Source organism: Meleagris gallopavo, chromosome Z (genome assembly GCF_000146605.3).
Source record: "Meleagris gallopavo isolate NT-WF06-2002-E0010 breed Aviagen turkey brand Nicholas breeding stock chromosome Z, Turkey_5.1, whole genome shotgun sequence".
NCBI lineage: Eukaryota > Metazoa > Chordata > Aves > Galliformes > Phasianidae > Meleagris > Meleagris gallopavo.
Genome location: NC_015041.2, coordinates 16,151,530 through 16,156,246, shown reverse-complemented (window position 1 = coordinate 16,156,246; position 4,717 = coordinate 16,151,530).

The following is a 4,717-nucleotide window of genomic DNA, read 5'->3' as shown; positions in this document are numbered from 1 at the left end:
TTTCCCAAACTTAAGTGCAAAGTTTGGAAACAACATCTTCGCAGCACTTGAATGCAACCAGCAGTTATTAAACAGATGTACTGAAGAAAAAAATCACATCCGCATGGAGAACACAGCTGATTGTGCCCCCAGTTTGTCTTTAAACAAACGTTCACATATGCACATATGCAGAGTTTGTGTAGTTAACAACATAACAAAAACGTATTGCCCCCCCTTGATTTACAGCACACCTGTGCACGCAGGCTGCTCTGCTTAACAACATCTCTAGCCATAATTTTAGCAAAGTAGAGCATTTCCTTAAACAGTGCAATCATCTCCGCACAGTGAGTACAAAAAAAATAGAAGTAAAATAAAATAAAATAAACCACCATAGGATGTCTGCTTTCCCGGGTTCAGAAAAACAGCAGGAGGCGAAATGCCGGCAGCGCGGTGAGGGCCATCCGCGGGCCTCCAGCACCCTCTGCTGGCTGCCGAGTTCACGGGTACGGCTGCACCGCCTCAGCAGCGTTAGAGGCTGCGTGCTCCGGGCCAGAAACTTCACAGACTTCAGCCTCGGGCAAGAACTGCTTTTATAGAGGCAGAGCGCTGGAAGCAGAGGGTGTTAACATGCAGTATGGTCTGAGAGCCAGGCGGAGGTCAGAGCAGCCTGAATCTTCAAGGCTCCCTGTTTTGCTTCATTTCATTTTTTTCTGGGATGTTTGTGGGAGGTTGTCAGATAACACCTCGAGGACAGAAGACGGTGATGTAAATTTGCTGACCTCCTGAAATAGTATGGAGGAAAGCATAAGGGTGCCCTTTTCAAATTGACTGTGAGAGTGATGCAGACTGGCATCACTGGCCAAAGGCAAGTGCCATCCTCTTGAATCCGAGTGAAAAGTGACACAACGGATGGGAACATGACATTACAGGGGGCTTTAAAGCTCACATGAAATAATGAGCCAGAGACAATCAAACATAGGGAAAGAATCTGTGCAGTTTCTGAGATTCAGGAAAAGTTAATACTTAGGAATAGAGAGTGAGAAAAGTGAAAGGACTAGAAGATATTGTTTAAAAATAAGAAAATTGGAACTAGATCATTGAGGGGTAAGTGATCTCTTGGCTAAGCAATACCACTTCTGCACCAAATAAAGCCACACACTTCTCTTTCCATCACTCTAGTATTTCACACCCTTGGTGCCAACTGCAATGGGGGTTTGGGTGACAAAGCACTGAGCAGCATCTTCCTTTTGGGGATCAGATACCCCAGAACCAATTAGCAGCATCTTTCCTCTTCTCTCTGACCACATCAGACTCTTTTCTCTCCAGAGCTCCCCCATAGCAGACTGCCATCCATTTGCAAAGGTAGGGTTGTGTGCCCACAGAAAACTACCACGCACAGGTACACAGAAAAGCCTTGGAAGGGGAAGGTCACCAGCTCAGTTCTGGCCTGACCAAGGTCAGATCAATCCTAGGACTCTTCCAAGTAAATTCTCTGCTACAAAATACTCTTTTCAACACAAGATACACCATTAGCTATGCAGATTTGCCAGTCATGAACCAGAGCCCGCGCGCCACGCTCACAAAAATTTGCTCCAACAGGAATGACTCACTGTCACCACTGCTGAAATGCACCAGCCACTGCTTCACCATGCTCACATCCAATGCTTGGTCTCCATTAACAGTCAGCAAGAGCCAGAGAATGTCAGTGGGTACCATTTTTTCCACATAGAGAAATTCAGTGACAAAACTATGCTTCCTCCGTTCTTCCATGTCAGAAGCCATTCTGTCAGACTGCTCTCTGCTGACGTCTGTCATGTAGCAACAATACATAATAGAATATTGGTGTAAGGTTCAACCTTACCTGCCATACCTCTAACATCCGCCTCTGACACTCTGGCCCAACATTATAAAATATGAGGTATTACTTTTGGAGCAGCCTCTGCACAGTAGGAAACTGGTTTAACATGAGGATCGAGGACCAACCCTGTTAAGCAGCAAGAGAAAGTTACTCAAGGAAAACTAAGGTCAAGCCCCTGCAGAATAAGAAATGCAGAAGGCCAGGAAACACAAGCCTGTGCAACTTCTAAGCCCTCGCAGGCATAAGTTAGCGGTTAAACATAAGGGCACGAGCACATACCATCCACCTGAAAGGACCTGCCTTACTCAGTACTTTTTAACTTAGACACATCACCCTATCTGAGCACAAAATATAAAACAACTCCTCGCAAACATGCTTCTGGCACTTATCACCAACATCAGCTTACCTCCATACGCTTGAGGTTAGCTCACATATTATGCATTGTTGTAACCAAATAATTAAGAGTAATAATAAAGGCTTCAGAAACGCTCACTTTAATCAATGACATTGCCTTCTTTTTTCTTATTTTCTTCTTCTTTTTTTTAAATACAGTTTCTAGAACTACTTGTTAAAGTAAGTTTTCATAGCTCTGGATTACAGCTGTCAACACAGCGTCATTCCAGAACTGTCACATAGTCAACATCCAAACTGAGCTGATCTGAGCAGATTTCTGAGCCAATCTGCCTCTTTCAGAGGCAAGGACAGATACACATCCTAGCGTGAATTTAAGCATACAGTACGTTTAATCCAAGAACTACCATTTTAAGTCTCTTACAGATTCATTTGGAGTAGCTGTTTCAAATGTAAGAATGATATGTGCTGATCAGAAAACAGGTGTGCTCTTCATATAAAGCACAAAAAATGCTTATTTAATAAAAGAAAAAATTATAACCCCACCGACTCTCTACTTGAGCCACCCAAGATTTTGACTTTCTTACAACACAATTGCATAATTTGAGAGTATTACAGTGAGAAAAAATTGGCTGTGATTATCTAACACAGGATTAGCAATGCAGGGAAAAACACTTTACTGGCACCAGAAAACAAGACTTTCCTACAGCAACAAAATCAGGATGAAAACTATTTCAGACCTCTTTCTCCCCCAAAAGACTAGCTTGTGCCTGCTCCCATTTATCATTGCCACTTTCTTTTCTCTCCTTTGTTGCAGAACTCCCTCCAGCTGCCTTCAGCCTGCATGCTGGGGCTCTGCCACCCGACCGCTGTGTCCCCAACAACCCTGTCAGACAGAAAAACTGGTCCCATAGAGAATCATGCAGTAAAGTGGTTGGAAACAGATCTACCTGTACTGTGGAAGTATCAGGTCATCACAACCATCACCAAATATCACCCATTCTGCCTGCAACACTGCCTTCATTTTCTCAGCATTTGCACCAAACAAAACACCTACCAGGAAATTATTAATACTTTCTATTAATTTTTAATTATTTATTTTAATTAATTAAATAAATAAATTATTAATACTAATTAACTGGAGCATAAGTCTATTTCCAAGTACATTTTCAGAATAATTAATCCATTATCTTCATCTAAACAAATGTCTCTCTTCTGTACAAATGTTATTTGTGGATACCCACTTTGGAAGGGAACAATAAAAAATAAAAAGCAGAGAGACTCAGACAGACTCATTGAAGTATCTGTGTTTTACCTTCATTCTCAAGCTTCTTTTTGAAATAGTTTTCCAATGTAGACAGAAGTATTTCCCAACTTTTGATAACTTTTTTCACTTAAATAACAGCTAGATTCAGTAAACTGATAACAGTACAAGTTAGCTCTTACAGACAGCCTCATATCCATTTAAATGGCATCTCTTTTTACCTAAAGCAACATAACAGGAAAATAAGCAAATCTGGAGAGTGAGGCAGCGGCCCTTCAGTCTGGACACAATTTCTGCATATCCTGCACAGTAAAGAACATGAGAAACATCACAAGGGACATCAATAACACCAACAGGTAAAAATGGCAATGGTAGAAAATAATCACTAGCCTTCCTACAGCATTCTCTTCTATTACATTCAAATTGCATGTTTGCATGTCCATGTGTGCACGTAATGGTCCTGTCACTCAAAGCTAGATCATTCTTCATACATAAGGAAATACTACAATCCACACATCTCCATTTTTTTCCCCAAATACAGAATCCTAAATGCAGACTCTGAAGAACAAGAGAAGTAAGATGGAAGGTGGATATCTCCACAGATAACATTTCTCAAGAAAAAAAAAGAAAAGAAACACCCTCCTGCTAAAACTCTGAGTGAATTTACACAAGCATCACATTTCCTCTGGGAAACTTCAAAGATCTATACTATATAACTCTATAGCTAGAGAAGCAACACAGATTCCTTCACACAAACATGGCTCTCAGCCTTTCTTCATATGGGAAATGCTCTAGGTCCCTCACTGCAGCCTTCTAGTAGTTCCCTGTTTCAAACTGAGCAGCCCAGAACTGGACACAGAACTCCAAATGTGGCCTCACTGGAACAGAGTAGATGGGAAAGATCACCTTCCTTGACTTGCTGGCCACACTCTTTTTAATGTACCCCAGAATGCCATTGGTCTTTTTGGCCACAAGGGCACACTGCTGGCTCATGGCCAACCTGTGGCCCACCATGACACCCAGGTCCTCTGCAGATATCATCTTCAGTAGGTCTGCTCCTAACCTGTACTGATGTGCATAGTTCTTCCTCCACAGGTGCAGGACTCTATACCTTGTCTATCTTGAATCTCATGAAGTTCCTTTCCACCCAATTCTTCAGCATGTCTCCAGACCTTGTGAGGCCCCATCTGGAGTATTGCATCGAGGCCTGGGGTCCCCAGCACAAGAAAGACAGGGAGCTGTTAGAGAGGGTCCAGAGGAGAGCC